This window comes from Ischnura elegans, chromosome 2 (assembly GCF_921293095.1).
Source record: "Ischnura elegans chromosome 2, ioIscEleg1.1, whole genome shotgun sequence".
Classification (NCBI taxonomy): Eukaryota; Metazoa; Arthropoda; class Insecta; order Odonata; family Coenagrionidae; genus Ischnura; species Ischnura elegans.
Genome location: NC_060247.1, coordinates 120,007,115 through 120,027,938, shown reverse-complemented (window position 1 = coordinate 120,027,938; position 20,824 = coordinate 120,007,115).

Genomic DNA, 20,824 nt, shown 5'->3' with positions numbered 1-20,824 from the left:
AAATGCAGAAGATGTTTTCAAGTGCCTGAAACAATCCAACACATTATATCTGTCTGTAAGATGTTAGCTAATACAGACTATTTAAGTAGACATAATCAAGTTGCAAAAATTATCCACCAAAAACTGGCCTACCAACACAAGTTAATAGATACTATGACGACACCCGATCATATGAATACCACTCCGAAACAGTGCTTGAAAACAGCGCATTTAAAATTTACTACGATTTGCCTATCCAAACAGATAAAACTATGGTTAATAATAGACCAGATATAACATTGATTGACAAGAAATATAGAAATTGTTACATAGCTGACATTGCTCTGCCACTGTCGCATAACATCGACAAGACAATAGCCGGAAAAATAAATAAATACCAAGAATTGGCAATAGAGATAAAAAGAATATGGAATATTGACCAGGTTTATATAGCTCCAATTGTCATCTTAGCTACCGGTATCATCCCAAAACATATACAAAACAGTTTCAATATACTCAATCTTCATCCAAATACATACATCAAATTGTAAAAGTCTGTAATAATTTCAACCTGTCATATCACGAGAAAATTTCTCAACGCAATTCAACAGTAAAGAGTTACCTTGGTGAGAACCCGTACTCTTAACACTAAAGCTACTCAGTGAAAACTGAAGAAAATTAAAGGATAATATTAATAATATATACAATGAAAAAATACCTATACATATAAGAAAAGAAAAACGGAAAATTAAGCATAGAAACTTCAAAATTACGGACGACGAGTCAAAAATATCTATGGAAGCAAATGAGAACTACAAATAAATACCTTGTATTCCTGCAAGCAAACTCAATGCGGTATAAACAGATAAAAAAGGAATTAACGCTTGAATTCAATAAAAGACTAAGATCCATTGCTATCACAGAATTAAATGCACGAATTAAAATCAAAGCGATCAACACTTTGGCGGTACCTGTGTTGACATATAACTGCTTTTGGAGCGAATAACTGGAAAGAAACCGAAATAGCAGGCATAGAAAGATCAATACGTACATCTGTATAAACTATATAAACAGTATATTTTGTTGTCTTCATTTTTATCGTGCGTTGACAAGTATTTCACAAATTTTAACTGCAGCAAACATGAGCAAGAGAATTTTTTTATCATCATAACGGCAATTAGAATTTAAGCAATGTCATTGCGGACGCGTAGATATGACGACTACACTAGCAAGGGTTGGTGTTCGCTAAAATGTTAATTTTTTTGTATTACTTATACTGATCTACTTCCAAATTAAAAATGAAATTTTTTCTGCGAAATGCGAAACCACATGCCATTAAGGCTCGCGGCGAGCAGCAATGTGCGTCCATATGTAATAAATAAGAACACAAAACAAATATAAATTGCCATATCTCTCTAACACTTGTAATTCACATTACTCCAAAGTTTACTTCAAGTACATACATACTTAAAGAGCCATTCTGAAACATTAGTTCAATTAACAAATAGGATGGAAAAAAGGTTGATTATTTAAAATCAACAATTACCCAAAATGTGTCTTGTGCTCACCGCTTCTCAAAATCTTTCGCAGCCCTCCAGCATAATAACGAGAGGATTACCTACAAATGTAATTTCTTCGAAAAAAAGCAACTGTCATTGCCCACCGTTAATCTTTCCGCATGTTTTTGAGGATGGTAGCAAGTATCGTCTTCATATCTCCGCGTTTCAAATGACACTTCTTAAATACCTAATCGCCGTTACGATGATAAAAAAATTTTCTAATGCTTATGTTTCGTTTATTTAAAAAAAATATTGAAATACTTGTCGCCGCACGATGAAAATGATCATTACAAATAATACTACACTGACGAAGCCTCGAACGCTGGCCCCCTGAATGAGAACCTGCGATGCTCACCATTAAACCAACCAACACATCTATATGAAGCTGCGTTATTTTGGGATTATATAGCACTTGTTAAAAATACCGCTCGTAAATTTATACCAATCGAAGCCACCCACCCACCAAGTGACCCACCATAAAATGGACTCGGGGAATGAATGAAGTCGTAATGAGAGCATTCTATCGAGTGAAAAGGTGTGGCGATCATCCGCTCCCCGGTTAAAGACACGATTAAAGCTTCTTCACGGAGAGTTTACACGGATGTATCCAGAATTAAATCTTACCGAGCATAATATATTTAAATATACTTGAACGGCGAAGTGTTATTCAGAGAAAGGGATACCTATCAAAACTGGATTTGGAAGCTAGGAGACGAGAGGTGGGGTTTGAGCTGGGCCAGTGTGACGCGATGGGAGATGTTGATGAGAGTCATCCCGTAGATATCCATCCGAATACTTCAACAAGCAATCCCGCACTGGTAGATACCAATCGTCGCCTAGAAAACACACAGGAATTTAAAAGATTCTTTAGCCCATTGGGATTCTATCACAATACTAATCCAACTATTCGGTAAATATACCAGTGTTAATAAATATAACAAAAGTCGTCCCATTTTTTGCCAAGGTCAATAGCATTTTAGAAGAACATCTAACCAATTTCCTTGCTTTCGATGAAGTGCATTTATCGATCTACTGTGCTGCAGTGACAGTCATTAAGTTAAATTGTCAGAGAACCTAGGTACCAACTATGGGTAACGACAATTCCTCTTTTTTTAACCCTTCCAAGTTTCGGTCGAAAATTTTTGATACTCTTCAGTTACTCAATATCTATCGATGCCCACCACTAATTGACATGCCCTATATTAGCTATAGTTTTCGTGATTTGTGGTGATATCGCAAGGAAATTCTTGTGTTTTGATAACTTAAAACCTTGTGATTCAGTGATTCATTAAATCCTTATAACCACAGAAATAAAGATTATTCAACAGTTTCATTTGGCTTTATTTATTTCCGTTTCTAGTTACTGTTTGTAAAAATTGGTCTACGATGAGGTTCCACACAAAATTGTTCAAGTTTTTCCTTCCATTTAAAATGTAAACTTTCTAGTGGGTAGACAGTTGCATAGCTTTTTGCGAACCAGTGCTTTTAATTGTTGCCTATCAATGATGTCATTGACATTTTCTTGGAGAGAATTTCAGGAAAAATGGAGAAGATAAAGGGAAAAACGTAGACGCACGAAAAAGCAATTTGAACAAACTTCAAGAGAGCTGTTTTCCATTAAAAGGGGGTTAGGAGGCAAAATTTGAACGTGTTCATTTTGTTAAAATTATTTATTTTTTGTGCGAAAAATCCACAGAGAAAAAATCATTCGCCTTGACCGGGATTCGAACCCGGATCCCTCGATTTCTGGCCGAGTGCTTTAGCCAGTTAAGCTACGATTAAATTGCATTTATTTTCAAGATGGATGTACAGAGTTATTTCAAAGTTCATTTAGTTATTTTTAAAGACAAAAAAAACATTTAAAAAAACATTAGAACAATTAGAACATTTTGAAGAGTGCTGTTGCCTTTCGGTAGTCTATTGCTCAAGGTCCTCTCTGCATACACCTGTCACTGCCCTGGTGTGTTCCCACATCAAGAGTACGTCGAGCAATCAGGGCGACGTCCAGTCACTTCACTCACTCCCTCGCCTTCAAGAGTCTTAGGAGCCAGGGTCGTGTAGACGGTGGAGCGCCGCGGAGGGGAAGGTTGCTGAGCAGCATTGAGAGACCCCCGCCCACATCCCCACCATGCAGTCTTAGATAAACAAATTTGGATATCAATGTGGAGAGGATTTTGTTTTTATAGGAAGGGAAAAGTCGAAAATTTAGGGAAATAAGCCTATCGTCACTATCTGGACCGGCACCGAAAGTATCCCAAGTTCTGAGGATTCTCCTTAAGACTAGCCATTCCATAGGGGGTTCATTGCAGCCAAGAATATGATGGCTGTTGGTGTCCTCTTGCCCACAAAGTGGGCAGTTTGGGGATGCGGCAAGACGCATACGGTGGAGGTGTTGTCTTATAGGCAACAGGTCGGCTATCACGCAGTACATCGTACTAATGAGTCTAGCATCTTTCCCACTATCAGCCCAGTTCCGCCACGAATTAGACGGTGGACGAGTAAAGTGCGGGTATTTAATTCCCAATGCTCTCTCATAGATAATTTTCGTAGTAAATGATTCCCCCGCACGAAGAATTTCAACCAACTTTTTAATGTTTGTAGAGGCTTTTCGGAAAGTAATGAGATTATCAGCTTTTGCCCATGCATTTTTCATTAAGGTTTTCCTCGGATTGTCCGATCCCGCGAGAATTCGTACGTGTGTCTTCGCTAGCAGTATATCGCATTTTAACGCTACGTCCGTCAATTTTAGCCCTCCGCGATCAAACGGACCGTAGAGCTGCGAGCGGGAGACCTTCCGCATATGTTTGTACCAAATCATAGCGTTCGTAGATTTTACTATGATGGCATGAGTCTTGTTAGGGAGGGGCCAAACGTGAGCCGTATACCATATCTTGGGCGTTATCACCTGCTCAACTGCGCGAACACGGCCCGTGAGAGGCAGCGAACTGAGTGTGTACATCCCCACTCCTTGACGTACGGCCCGCTCCACCACTTCCCAGTTTCGAGTGAGCATATCTTCTGGATTAGCGCCCCACCATAGGCCTAATATCTTCACAAATGGAGACACCTCCGCCCAGGGTGCTGGCAATACTGGTCGTGGCCCGCTGATATGGAGGAATTTTGATTTTTTTCTCATTGATGATTAACCCGCCGGATTGATATCTTTGAATAATCTCTTTTGCAGTCACCAGCTGCTCGTCTGAATTTACAAATATGCTGATGTCATCAGCATATAGAATAGCTGTATGACGAAAACCTCCACACGTGATGCCAATGTTCGCTGCTTCTAGTGTGCGAATGACTGGGTCCATCGCAATGGCGAATAATAGCATAGATAGCGGACAACCCTGTCTCACGGAATTCCTTATTTCAACAACCGGGGTGAGGGCATTGTTTATTTTAATTCTGGCATTCACTTTTGAATATAGGGTGCTGATGAACCCAATGAATTTATCAGGAAAAAGCATGCGTTTCATTATTTCAATAATATATGGAACGCGAACAAAATCAAAGGCCTTCTTGAGGTCTACAGCAAGTATGGAGCAAGGTTCTTTTTCCATTTCGGATGCGGATAGAATTATGTCTCGGATGAGTAAGGTGGCATCTATTATGTTTCGTTGCCTTGAGATAGCAAATTGTAACGGAGACAAAACAAGGTCCGTAACTTCGATCATACGGTTTTTAAGCACATGCGCCAATATTTTATAGTCGCTGTTGAGTAGCGCTATCGGCCTGTAGTCGAGGAATGATTTTGGGCGCCCCGACTTTGGAAGGAGGCTAATGACGGCGCATCTTTGGCTCGGAGTCAACGTTCCATCGGTCAATGACTGATTGAGAACATTTTTTAATGTTTTCCCTAGTATATTCCAAAAAGTTACATAGAATTCAAAGGGTAATCCATCCATACCTGGCGCTTTTCCTTTTGGTACCGATTTTATTACGGCATCGAGCTCCTCCTCCGCAATGCCGCCGGTGAGTGTGACTTGCGCTTCGAGCGGGAGGGTTGGAAGATTTGGCAAAGGGGCATGTCCGCCTCACTCCAAGGGGGGTAGCGTTGGAAGGTGTTCGTGAGGTGTGCGGTGGCTTCCCGGAGAAGGCCATCTTTGTTGTTTGAGAGGCGAGGCGAGTGTGTCTGGGTTTGTTGTAATCTTACAGTGCGTTGGAGGTCAGCAAGTGTAAAGGGGACCCCATGTGTCGGGGTTTAATTCCCGCTGCCAGCACCGTGGGGCATATTTTCTTAGTTCTAAATTAAAAATAGCAGTTTTCAATGACGTAGCAAGTTTTTGAAAGGTAGCATGTTTTTCTGGTGCTTGCATCAGGTCATTCAATGCACTTCTATAAAAAAAAAGTGTGAAATTGATCTCCTTCGACCTTTGCCTCTGTAGTATCTTTATGTAACTCGCTATTTTAGGTTTGAAGACCTTTTCCCACCAATTCGTGATGTCTGTCATGGGGCGGATGGAGGATATTAGGCCTGTGATTCGATCTCCAATGGCTAATCGAATGTTTTCTTCCCCAAGGATGCCTACATCCATACTCCAATATGGAGAGGGGGGATGCCGGGCAATGCAAGGCGTATCAGTGAGGTTAAGGTCGAGCACTAGAGCGCAGTGATCCGAGGTGCTTACAGGTAGAGTTTGGATAGAAATGAATAGGGGTTTGATGGAAGAGGAAAGGAAGAAATAGTCAATTCGAGTGCGAGACTTGCGTCCTGCTCTCGTGAAAGGGGCGGGGCGGGCGTCGGGAAGGAGAGAGGCGTCAGAGGCACGCGTGCTTTGGATGAGCCGCGCGAGAGAGCGGCTCGGCCGGTAAGTAACTTTTTCGCGGTTCGTGTCCGAGTCTTCGCGTCTGTATATCGAATTAAAATCTCCCCCCATTACAGCCTTCCCAGTGAAGGTTGTTAAGTATGACAGTAGATCGTCTTCGAAAAAACGGTCACGTGCATGTCTATTTCCTTCCCCGGATGGGGCATAAACATTGATAAAATGGGTTCCTGCGGCAACGAGTGATAAAATACGTCCTGAGGGGTGACGCCGAATGTGGTGACAGGAGATATTATTGTGGACAAGTGTGACAACACCTAGGTTAGTCCCTAGGTTATTAGAAAATATCTGAAAGTTTGGGTCCGGCCAGACAAAATCAAAAGTCGTCTCCTGTAGCAAGACGATATCAGGCTTCAAATTTTGGATAAAGGACGAGAGGAGTTTTACTTTGATCGGGTTTGAAATCCTGGCAATATTTAAAGTCAGACAGCGCATGGTGGTTGTGAGGCGGGGTGTTACTTACTCTCTTTATTTTTTTCACTTGTGTCGCCCTGGCGCCGTGGTTTCCGACGGCCTGCTTCCCCTCGCCGTTTCCCAGGTCGCCTGGGGCTCTTCGGTGCCGATGTCTCTTGTCTAAACTGCGTCCCATCCAAGGTCTCCTCATCCGCACTCGTCTCCGACGTCGTCTCGGAGACAGGGATGAAGAAACGGCTTCTGGTGACGCTTGGTCTCAGCTCGGGTGGGCAAAACAGGGAGGAGTCAGAGTTCGCATGTTGGTGCTCAGTGGACATGTCTTCAGGCGTAGGGGACAAGGAGTAGGATGTCGGAGGTGGTAATGGAAGAGAAAGGGTTTCTATGGTCGGGTTGTCGCTGATTGGGGAGAGTGAAACGGAAATATTGATTTCCGTATCCTCAGGTGTGAGAGTTAGAGTATCAATGTCCTGTGATGCCGCAGGCTGGCTAGCGGTCTTCTCCTCCATTGTCCGGAATAGGTCCTCGCTGATGATCGTGACTTGGGGGAGTTCGGAGGCCACAATTACGCCACTATTTTCCGTCATGGCGTCTTCTTCCCGTTCGCGCTGCGTTACCGGCATGGGAGAGGCAGGGGAGCAGTCGACTGCGGCGGGAGGGGTTGTCGAAGTGAGGGAGGGGGAAATGTCGGCCACAGCTGCAGGAGGGGGTGTCGAGATCTCGGGGGCGTCCTGCAATGCCGAGCGAGCCTCACGCGCTTGTCGCTTCCGATCCGGGGATCCATGGTCCGATTCGGACTGTCTGGTCCAATGGGGCCTCATGGGTAAGGCTGGAAATTCGTCTCTCGGTGCGGTCTCAAGCGCGATAAGGCCTCGTGCTGCCTCTTCCAAGGACCTTTCATCCAGGAACTGTGCAGAGGAGAGTGGGGCAGCCATTGCCTCTGCGTAACTTCTTCCGCTGGTGTTCCGTGGGCAGTTTTTTCTCTCGTGGCCGACTTGACCGCATCTTGCGCACGTACGCTTCTGTCCCTCGTATATTATGAGAGCACGTTGTCCGCAAACCTTAATAAAAGAAGGTATGTTGCTGTCTATCACCATGCGGGCTAATCTCGTACCTGTGTAGAACCTTTGCATGCGGTGGCTTCCCCATGTACTCTCCCAAATTCTTTGAACCTTTCCAAATTGGGATAATTCCTTCGATATCTCCATCAACCCAATCTCGAAGGGGAGACCAATGATTTTTACTTGGACAGGTGTTCCGGCTGTGCTCTCGATGGAGCACTTTGTTCTCTCGTTTCCTCTTGATGGAAAGGGCAGACTTCTCGGTCCATCTTCCATGATTATCTGCATTCTTTCTTCGGTATGTAGTTTCACAAAAAGCATTCTTCTGTTAAAACCAAATTGGATTCCGTAGATATCTTCATCCACGAGGCCCAGCGTTTCCGTTAAGAAAATGTAGACCTCCAGTGGTGAGGGAAAATCGTCCTTTTCCTCCGTCGTGAGAAGAAGGGTGCTTCGTCTTTCAGTCGCCATGGTTGGCACTGGGCGCCTGAGCGGGGGCCGAAGCCGAAGGAGTGCCGGCGAACGAGGTCTCGCTCGCCGGTCGAGCTTTCGCGTTCCCGTTAAACAAGAGCTCGGTAGAAACACGTCCGACTACGAAGGCTACCGAGGCGTCATTCTTCCCTGTGGAAATTTGTGGACTATACCGGACAAGGTGGTATGGACTGCTGAGCATATTATGCGACGAGCAGTCCAAATCGTGCGCACGGCGTCACAGCCGGAGAGTAAAGTCCGAACTTTGAACGCATATAGGTGTTCTCTCTTTGGATTTAAGTATACCGGGACTAGCCACGGTGATAACTTTTACGGGAGTCACCCGCAATTTCGCACAATTGTGCATTGCGGGTGACTCCCGTAAAAGTTATCACCGTGGCTAGTCCCGGTATACTTAAATTCGTATTTATTTTTTATTCCTATGAGAGAATATGGCGAGCTTGTTCGCGATAAAACCTTTTTTAGAAGAGAATGAAACTTGGTTGGATTAAATTTTTGATGTTCCTGATGTTGTCTTTCGCTATTATTCTCATGGTAATATGGGGTCCTTTTGGCTTTTGTTATATTAATAACCTTTTCTAATGCCTGGCTCGGATAAAAGTAAGGGTAGGCTAAGTAAAGAATTAATCGATGTCACAACCCGCTCATAGAGACGAAAATCTAAATGGCAAGGGAAAAGAAACTAGCTTTAAAGAAATTCCCCAGAAGAGTTGTCTGTTGCCATAACAATGAAGCTAAGAGAGGCAGAGCATAGAATAGAAGCGTGTCTTGTTGAAAAAGCTACAATGACTACCCTAATTCATAAAGTACATACAATATATTCTGCAGATATGATCAAGTTGGCTCTTCTTACAATTGGAGAACTGTCGGAGGAGGCCTAGTAATCGCGAATTATAGATGTAAGAATATTACGCGAGCATCTCACTAGAAGAATATTTCTGCTTTACCCGAAAGAGGATATTTTCAGGAGACTGAACCTGACATCGGATCCTCATATAAGGGACTGATTGTGAAATTAACAATGACCGGATGAATCCCCGGACTCAGAGAGCGAATGCGAAGAGGAGGGGGATTCCGAAGAATCCTATATTGAATTGTATTAATTTTAAAGGGTATAAGACATTAAACGCGCTTAAATGAAAATAAAGAAGTTAAATTTCCGTCCATTACTATTTTAAATCTTATTTCAAAAGTACGCTTTAGTCGAAGTCAGATTTCTGAAGATCGAATATCTTCAACGTAAATCTGTGCACCAAACAACCTTACTTTTAGCCTTTTTTGGAAATTTAATAATTTTAAAGATCTATTAGCCACTCAATAAATTATAATTCCATAATAACTTCTAAAATAATAGTGCTTTTGAAAAACTAACTTCAGTAATGAAAACAGTACGGTAAAAACATATACAGCGCAATTTTCAAAATGATCCGACAAAAATCTGATTTTTGTCCAACGTTTTTGCGATCCGGGCCACTGTGCACCGTAACTTTGGTCCGGGCCACTGTGCACTTTAACTGAGTAATCCGTTCCAGTAAAGATAGGGATGAACTACCGAACGACCTAGCTGCTATATAATCGTGATGCGATCACTGCTGTCCATGTGGCCCAGGTTTCCCAACTGTCCTGGGCGTCTGATTTGCCTTGCCAGCATTCATGCTTCAAAGGCACGTCGTTCCGCTGGTGTGGGTCTCACGGTGTCAGTGTGCGCCGTGCGCCGTCTTAAGGAAGCAGCCTTGGCCTCTTCCTTGGTGGGAGGTTGGCTGCTATGTCCGTGCTTGCGATGGGGCGCTTGTGGCGGTCCCATGGCCGCACGGTTATACGGTGATGCGATGTCTGGCAGTTTGAATTAAATTTGAAAAGTATGTGTAAAATTGAATTTCTAGAAAAAATAACATCCCACAACATAGCTATGTCATTAGGGGTACCTTCTTAAGGCCGTTTTACATGGGGCACGTACTTGCACAATTTGACGTGTGTACGAAGGCGCAGTCAAAATTGCGTCGTATAAAGCGGTGAATTGCTCGAACACATGCGAGAATGCGTGGACGTGAGATGGCAAAATAGCCCCTGTTCTATTTCGTTCATGCATTCGCGCAATTCCACGCCATTTTAGAAATTAAAGCAGCTCTAACCTGCGCCATTCCGTGCCACGTGTAAAACGGCCTTTAGAGACTGTTGAATCCGTGAAATATCTAGGAGAACTTTTTCGCTTTTATTTTGTATTTTTAAACGTCTGAGGAACATGATATTCAATGGACGTAAACTAGATTTTTTGGTTGATTTTTTGGTATGATTGCCATAGCGACAAATTGATATTTAGTATTTTTTGAACGTTTTCTATGCTTTTCTTACGGAAAAAGTTTAGGAATTTTTTTGACCAACTTGCAATAATCGTACGACATTTTCCTTGACTTAAAGGGTAGAAAATTTTTTGATTGATTTTTTGGCTATCTTGGAATTTTCAAATGTCGAAACAATTCCGAGGAATAAACGATTTCGATTTTACATTGTCGTGAAGGGCGAATTTTCAAACTCGGATTTCGGCGTTGAGACATGTGCCATATGAAAATTTGGAATCTCCTAGAAAAACCGTAGAGGGTACTTCGTACCCTCACGATCTACCTTACTTTTCCCGTAACCATCTTTGTTAATTCATAATAAAATTCCGAAAAATATCCTGCACGCGAAAAATCATTGTCGCCATTTTTTTGTGGAGCATACAATCTTGAATATCTTATCAACCATTCAAGCTAGATGAATGAAATTTTCAGGGTAATATTTTTATTAATAAGGTCAACTTTTGCAATGATGACCATTTCACTCGATCGATTCATGTGCGAGTTATATCGATACTAATCTCCTTAGTTACGCTTAAATCGCTAATTACTTTGGTGTTAATCAAGTTTTGAATATGAAAATCATACACAATACCACTTCTAATGTGTTTTATCCGATAAAAGTTAAATCAAGCCGATCCGATGATTAAAGCCGATGTTATCATCAATGGAAGTGTGCATTCGATATATCCCTTTTTCTGAGTTATTCATATAGTTATGGGGATATAAATTTTAATAATTTGGTAAGAAAGAAAAGCTGTATGCACACATGTAAATAATTTTGATGGGTAACTGTTCCTTATGAAAATATATCGATATGAATTTATATCGATAGGTCTCATTTTCTCCTTTGCTATTGACCGTACCTGTCCGTAATTTTCAGGGTAGTACCTGACTGGCAATATAAATGTTCATTTATAATTGGGGCTCCATGGTAACCATAGTTTTCATTTTATATCGACATTTAATTTCAATGTAAAGTAAATGGCAATACACTTATATCGTTTTTACGTACGATTTCATTCAGGATTTCGAAGTGGTTGCTAAGGCTGGAAGTGATTGTTGATGTCTGGTAAACCAACTCTACTACAGGTAAGCGTAACCAATTCATTATTTTGGTTTAAACATTGACTTATTTTTTTTACTTTCAATGACGTTTGCATGCATTACAACATTTCAAAATGCTTAACTGTATATATGTATTTTTTACATTTGATTGTTTTTAATAGTTTTAATTTCCCTTTGATAATATATCTCCTTTCCAAAATTACATACTACATTATGCATCATTGAAATACGAAAAATTCAATATTCAAGGCGCATCCTTACCCATTCTTTCATCAAATTATTTCAGTCGCAGTATTGATTGCCTAATGTGCGGAATAATTTTAATCATAGTAACCGGTAATACTGACCATTATATACCAGGGTTGCTTTTTCCCGTGGTTATTTAATCACACGAAATTACGGATAGTATGCTATTAAAATATTTACTCACGTTTTCTAGCATACGTAGGGTCTATATGTTATGCCTTTCGCATACTTCTTTACCAACGCTGAAATTTGGGGTTAGGGAGACTACACCCTCACGTAATTCATCGTTTAAGAATGTTTTACATTATATGGGATTCAAGTAGTCAAGAATCGATATCTAATAAAGCTCGCTTAAGGCGTCACGACAAATGAATGCCATAACAAAAAATTGAGTTAATTCGGCGAAGATAATTTGCTGTGAATATGTAATGATTATGAAAAAATCTCCCGTGACCTGTTATGAAAGCCGTGTTACGCTGATTTGCGTTGGTGGCACCATCTATACAGTGATAATAAAAATATATTTTAGAACATCTATTTTCATGTGTATTGTTAATAAAAAAAATACTATCGTGCATGGTGATACTTTTGAGTGCCGATATTTCGCGTTCATATTGCCATCTCCCATCTCACATATAAGAGAAGGTTTTAGAATAGCTAATTTTATCGCTGATTGTGAAAATAATTTACAGGCCAGGCGATAGCTATCTTTCACATTATTCCGCGCTCATATATTTAAGAATAGATGAACAGTTATGATGTGTATGAATTGTCGAATTTTTATAAAAAACCTCAAGGAATATGCGAATGCTGGATTTTTGAGGACAGAGCGTTTGAGCTTCTCTCGGTTGAAAGGTGGTAACATTTAATAGATCCGCGCTTTTTGGATTTCTGTCTTCGAAATTAACTTGATCGGCTGGGTATTGGTGCATTGAATTGGTCTTAGTCCGATAGTAAAAAAAAAACTGTTATATTTTTTTAAGTATGTTGGGTTCAAATCTTCATAATCAGAAAGAGAAAAGCTACAATTCTAGGACAAGGGTCAAAATACGAAAAATCGGCGATATTTCACCAGTGCATCCGTCGTTAATTTTATATTTCTCTCCATTACGTAAATATTCTTTTCAAAACGGTCTTAACGCTTATATCATCGTGGTTACTAGGACAACGTTAAGTATTGTTGAGAGCGAAAGAGCGTATCCTCCGTCTATTTCATCTATTAAAACGATATTGTAAGTATTTTCTTTCCGTTTTTAAGCAACTTATGGACCCAATACTCGAATACGCGTGACACAAACATGTTCCCACCCCCCTCTCGAACCCGCTTGATGTAATCAAGCGCCTATCGACTCGTTCAACAATATATGTTTGAAGCAATTAGAAGTAAATAGTTATTTTTGACTCCTCAGAAATTTCTCATAATGTTTAAAGTAAGTTTATTTAATTCTAATTATATATTTTTTGGACTTCGTTACGGTAAATTATTATTAGATTTATATGTGAAACACAAGGACAATGTTTTACACGTAGTATTAAACATTGCACATTACCCGCATACATTTTCCTTTAATGAAATTGTAATAAAAATATTGCGGGAGGTGGGAATGTTATTTAAATTTCCCTCCTACAGGTACGATAGAAAATACAGCGTGGCGTTGGTTTTTCAGGCTATAACAATCAATAAAGTGCTTTGTCAATGGGGAGCATGCATGAAATTTGATCATCATGCTGGTTAGTCTCATTTAATAGAAAATTTTCTCACGAGTCCAAATATACATTCCAAAACTCTCCTAGTACTCCGCAAACGTCAATAAATGCTAATTAAAAATGCTCGAATATCGCTTGAAGTCACGTGACCTGAAACGCCTTCTGACGTCATCGCACGGTACACTGTTCATTTCACTAAGAGAATAGAGTGGTAGATCTTTGAATGCAAGACATCGAATTAAAAATCTACGTCGAGCTTGTAGTAGTTCCTAAAAGGACAAATTAGCTAAAGAGGAATTAAATAAAGCACAATACCTCAGTTTACTTTTGGTCGACTTCCATATGGCGGCTGATTTTCTGAAATACAGTGATTGCTTCGTTCGCAATGCGGGAGTAAAATAAGGCAGGTCATAACCCAGACAGCACACTGGTAACGGTATACATATACCGTAAGTATACCAGGTGTATACTGTTTCCTTGAGAATCTGGATACATGTTTTAGATTCTAAGTATACATAAACAGTATCCTGAAGCGTATACGTATACCTGGGCTGTGTTGGAACGTAGGTGAACGCCCGAGAAAATGCCTACCAAGAGTGTTTTATCATTTCTGTTCGGAACACCCAAGAACGCCGTCCGCCTGGGTTATTAAGAAATGCAGATCAATTAAATAATCAATCAACTCTCTTAAGATGTAAAAAATCCTGCCATGAAAAGTCCCTCGTTTCATAAAGAAAAATGCTCTTCGAAATGTGATTTCATTCGTGCTTTTTTATCTACTGAGGCGATGAAACAAAAAAGATATTTTTCAGTGGAATTTATTCCTCAAGTCATAAGGCGAAACTTAATTTTTTTGAATGCCAAGATTTGGACTCCCGCCCGTGATTTCGACCAATCGATTGTGGATTCCGTCGATAGTCGATTCCACCAGTAGTCGATTTCCACAGATAGAATAAATTATATCAAACTGGTTTGATAAATTACATCAAACTGGTTTGGTAATTGATACCGAAATGGCCACAGCAGTTCGATAAAAACTATCAAAATCAAAAGATAATAAAACCGACGTAGCGTGCACATGTGAAAGATTTGCAATCCAGAAAACACTCTTCTGATTTAAAATCATAAAATTAATAGTTAAGCGTAAGTTTATGCTAAAGAAATACAAAAAAAGCTAAAAAATATCCGTCTTCAAGCAGAATCGAACGTGGTCCCGCCGCGTGGTAGCGACGCGCAGTAACAACCGGGCTAATTCGACGGCCAAGATGTAAATAATCAACCCATGTGTTCAAATGTGCAGAATAAGATGTAATTAAACTTTCCCTTTGTAAGCTTAAGAGGAATACTTGATGCACACAATTGCATTACGTAGTTACTCCATATCCATATCTAGTGCAGATGCGCAAGAAAACTTTATTTGTACTTTTTTTTACATCGATGTAGAGATGATTTTAACGTGCTGGGTAATATCCTTAGCATGGATTGAGTCTAGTATGACGACTTTTATCACGTCATTCAACATGATCGCGAATGATTATACCTCAGGAATACCTCTAATTAAGGTTTTTATGCGTCGAAATACACAAACATCTCCTAACAGCTTTAAAAATCTTTAAAGTGATGAAATGGTTGTGAAGTGGATGTGAAGGCTGGGCCAGACCAACCTACGCTGACGAGGAGTCCTTCACCAGCAAAGTGCGGTGAAGAAGACCTTCGGAGAAAGATTTGGAGATTGAAAATCGGCCATGTGTCAGCTTCCGTAGAACAAATGTAGAGAAATAGCTGATATCCAACGCATCAAAGTATCCGATGTCCGTGATCGCGGTTTTCGAGATTTACGAAATGCATAAAAGTACTAGAATTAATTTTTCTGTTAATAACGAAATGAGTTTGATTAATGATTGATTTTTCTAACTTCTTCTATGAAATGAATCATCTAAAATTAACCATGCCAGTTCCTAATGACTTCTTCAATGAAATTGATCTTTATATTCTCTTGATTGGGTTCATTACTTAATTTCTAGTGAATATCCCATTTGAATATGAAACCATATATAAATTATGTGCATATAATTACTGTCCTCAGCATTTCCTGTGAGAGAGTGAAATATATATTTTCAATCTCCCTCTTGAAAATGCATTACACACTTCTGTAAAGAATTTAGACTTTAAAAATTAGGTAGAGCAATTGTATGCACAATTTGTGTGGTTGAATATTGATTGCACAAATAGGAGGAGTTCATAAGGGGGAAAAGACCCCCAGTATGGGTCCCCAATATTTTTTATAGGTCGGCAACCCTGCTCATGGTCTTTAGAGCTAAGGATTAAAATATTTGGCCCAGCGAACACATGTACTGTTACTGCGTGCTTTAATCCTGATTGCAAATTCTCCTAAGGGCAGGCGCGCACTAGCGCGACCACGACCTGTGGCACACGACCAGTTTTAGCATTGCAACAAATGGAGCGACGTGCACTAGGCCAAGTGTGACTCGTAGGTCGAATTTTTTTGAATTTGGTCGTCCCCGACCCAGCGGTCGTGGCGGCCAGAAATCACACATGTTGTAATGGTGCGCCGCACACTGAGTCCGACTTCACTCCGACCCGACCATACCTACTGAGCAAGTGGTGAATGTGTTTTGCTATCGTGGTCCTGCTCTGGTCGGAAGGTGTGCGACAGAGATATGTCGTGGTCGTGCTAGTGCGCGCCTGCCCTATGAGGAGGATGGGGACCCCAATCTGGTTAATATCCATGATGGATAAGAATTAGATATCAGATTAATATCCAAGTTGGATATTCTATGGATGGCTTTTGGTGGCAACTTCGATATTATGTGTATATTCATACAATACTCTTGAATGAAATTTGGATGTTGTTTGGATATTATAGTTGGATATTATAGATATTGTATGGATATTGTCTAGATATCAATTGCTACTAGGGTAATATGCCATTGAAAGAACGACTTTTACAGCGTATCACGATATAAATTAGCAATATATGCATTACGATAAACATTATTTGCCTCGTGTGATGGATTCCAGGTGTAAATTCAGTGGTCAATTCGAAGTAGACTCCTTACGTACCGCTTCCAGACAAGAAATGGATGACTTTCACGCATTCAAGGCAATGTCAATTTTCAATTCGACTTCGAATGTTGGGAAAATAAACTTAGTCCCAAAATTCATTTCCCCATGGTCACTTACATTAGCTGATTCACCTGATTATAATTTAACAGTGATACCCAATTTCCGTTCAAAACCCAGCCAATTTCATGTTATACTCTGTCGAATAACCTCAATGACGCGGTGTTAAGATTGCTGTAAGTAACATTGTTTCCACAGAATTTTATAATGATAATATTGCAATTTATTTTCGACGCAATAAACGAATGAAACCAGTATCATTAAGGCAAGTACAACATATCATATTGTGACGCAGTTCATATAAAAATATCAGAACATTCAGTTTATTTCTAAGCAACGGCGTAATGCGGGCGGAAATCGGAAACAGCCGGACAAAATTACAAAAAGGCTTTTTTTGAGTTATACATTTTAAATTTCGCATGTTAACTCAAAATAAGTAGAATTTATGCAAGCGTACCTTATTAGACATGATTCTTTCCTGTTAACGAGATGAAGAGGCTCAAATGTGACCAAATTACCATAAAAATGCCCGTCTTCAATTTTCTCTGAAAATCTTCCAAATGAAGTAGTCGGTGAAGTTAAGGGTGGATTCTTACGGAATGAAATACTATATAACCTGTTATAATGGTGTTTTTTCTCTTAACTTTCGTAATCTTAACGAGTATCTTCGATAAAATCTTGCCATGCAGTAATAAAATGGCGGACACTGTTTTTCGATAAAATTTTACATTTAGTAAGAGTTTCAAATGGGTTTTCGGCAAAATCACGGTAAAAATGAGAGCATTTGTGGAAGAATTATCGAGGGGTATATGCAGTTAACTTTGAAATAAGTTTGCGACGCCGGAAATCAAATTGATTTTTCGATCGCGCGGCAGGGTTCGCTACCGCGTGACGTGGGCTGGAATAGCCGAACGTGGTGAGGTTATTGAAGCAGTGTGGATTTTAACGCTCAGCATTCACCGTTTTTAAGGTGTACTTCTAGATGTACACCGATCCTCAAAGGGTCTATGGTGAAGCCAATGAAAGATTTTCAGCCGAGATAAATGCACGCTTCATTGAAGTTATTTTGGGTTTCTTTTGATGCGATCGGGGACCAAGCTTTTAGTGGAAGCGTTCAAACTTCGAAAAAGTGAGTTGTTTTCCTGAGACTCATACTCAAAGACCTCCCAGAATGATACCATCTGAGATACCTTCTTGACCCTCTGTACCTACCCAAACACCCAGGATTTTAATGCGAAAATGATCGTTATATGACACGCGCTGCGGTTTGTCAGGTTATCTCCTTCCAATAGCGCATAAAGGAAACACTCAAGGGGGACGCAAAAGATATTTTGAGCTACCTATACTTTTATCATAATGAAAAATAATCAAGCCACATTCAAAGTTTAATAAAGCTTTATTTGAACTGATTACCTATACACATTTACAAGGCAATGCCACATAAAAATTTACAATTGTGGTTCTGCAATTTTCTGCAAGGAAGGTGGCAACACAAAGGGGGGGGGGGCGCCCCCCATATTTATCCGCCACTGTCTCGTTCGGTATACCAGAGTCCTCGGGATTGTCGATAATACGCTACATAGTTAGCCTATGAGGGAGTAGTGTAGAGAACTGCCGTCCAGAGGACTCTGCGGTATACCTGATAGCAGAGTCCTCTGGATTGTTGATAATACACTACAAATACAAATGGGTAGTAATTCCCCTATGCCACAATATCGAGATGAAAGAGTCAACCTTTATGGTAGACTCAACTATGATCTACAAATACCATTGCTACCTCATAGAAAATGGAAACAAATCGCCAGAAAGAGTCAACCGACTTGGTACACTGAGCTATAACTTTAAATTTCGTAATTCCAAGTAACACAAGAGAGGAATTTTCCATTAGTAGATATACCGACTAACACAACTTCGCATTTTGGAATGACTCACTTGAATTTTGGGAATGTATCTCTGTATGTTGTCTTTCTCTATTATACAGGAGGGTTGACTAATTATCCATTCGGAGCGACTCGTTAGCGCCAGTGAGCGCGCTACATACGTGATGACGGAAATTTGAAAATGGAAGCAGTAGGTACCGATATGAACCGTTTTTGGCGCTGCCGTCGGGTAAAATTTGAACGTAGCCAAAGGCAGCTCAACTTACGGAAAATACTGGGTCAGCGCACGTAGTTGATACTGCGGCCGGTAGAGCGCGAATTGGAATAACTTGATTAGTATATACGTTGGACAAAAGAAATTTCGTGAAAGGGTACATCTTGGTATTCCTCACAATGCCCAATGGAAATATGTTTTGTATATAGTCTCACGTTCGAAATATATCGAATCTACTTTTTCTTAAAATATATTGAAATCCTATAACACAGGATTTTTCATCCAAGGGCATAATTGACCAGGAATTATATAGTAGATACCCATAGACTGGAATTTAAACCAATAGCATTGCGTATTTCACAGTACAGATGTCAGTATGATCGAAAAATCGATTCGATTATAATAGCAAATACACAAATTGGCATAACTTGAATAGTATATCCGTTGAACCAATGAAATTTGGCGAATGTGTACATCTTGGTATTCCTCACAATGCTCAATGGAAATATGTTTTGTATGTAGTCTCACCTTCGATATATATCGAATATGCTTTTTCTTCAAATATATCGAACTGCTTTAACATATAGGATTTTACAACCAAGGGCATAGTTGACCATTTTAGGGTTGATGATCAAAGACTGGAAGTTAAATCAATAGGATTGCGAATTTTCAATGCACGTGTCAGTATACTTGATAATTCGATACGATTATGGTAGCAAATATGCAAATTGGCGTATCTTTATAACTAATGATGTGAGACCGAAGATATTTTATAAATATGTTCATCATAGCATTGTTCATGCTGCACTATTGAAATATATTTCCGTACTACGCTCCCATTCGACACATTTTGAATCTGCGTTTTCGTTAAATATGTCGAACTGCTATTATCAATAGAATTTAACATCTACGGGGATAGTTGAGAATTCTTTGATTCTTTCTCCAATTCAAGTTTCTTAACCGTATTCATATATTTATTGTGATCAATTCGTTTCGTTGTTTAAACCTTCCTCAGATATAAAAAGGTGACAGCATCAATAGACATACGTCGTCAGTGACATCCGAACATTACTTCATTATTCGAGACATATTAATTCCGATAGTAATTTCCGAATTAGTCTCTGTGAGTTTATTTTCTAAAAATGATGTTTTTAATTTGTTTCAGTTTGGTGCGTTCAAACGCTCATAACAAAAAATGGAGGTGCTACAATCCTAGGGTAAGGGCTAAAATATGAAAATCGGCTATATTTCACAAGTACATCCGTAATTAAATTTAAATTTCTCTCCATTACGTAAATATTAAATTCAAACCGTTCTCCTAACGTTCATATCACCGTGGTAACTAAGACGACCTTAAGTATTGTTGAGGGCGAATGAGCGAGTTGTTCGCCCATTCGGCCCATTTCAATAACATTTTGAATTTTGTTTTCGCTTTTTTTAGCAACTTATGCACCCAATACTTGAACACAAGTGACACAAATATGTTCCCACCCCACAAATTACCCGCTTGATGAATTCAAGCGCCCATCGACTCGTTTTTTATAAGTCGGCGCCTCTGATATATAGCAAACACTGTCTCTCCGTAGGCATTCTCGTATATCCCCCAAAATGAATTCAAATGTTCGGAAGCAGCTTCCACATTCAGAAGGCAACAAAAAAATATTAAAACGGGCATAAAGTAAAAGAAACGATTGTAAGGACATATGTCGACACATCAACTCATGCCATAAATTAATATCAGAAGAAGAGTAGGATATAAAAAATTGTAATCGACTAATGTTTTATTATAGTCGTTAGCCATGATAAGTGAATACGTTACAAGTGAGTTGACGGTCGAGGACCTATTTTTTACTTTACAAAGGTAATGAGTTTCATTTAGAAGGCGTATGCGAGGGTAGGTGTAA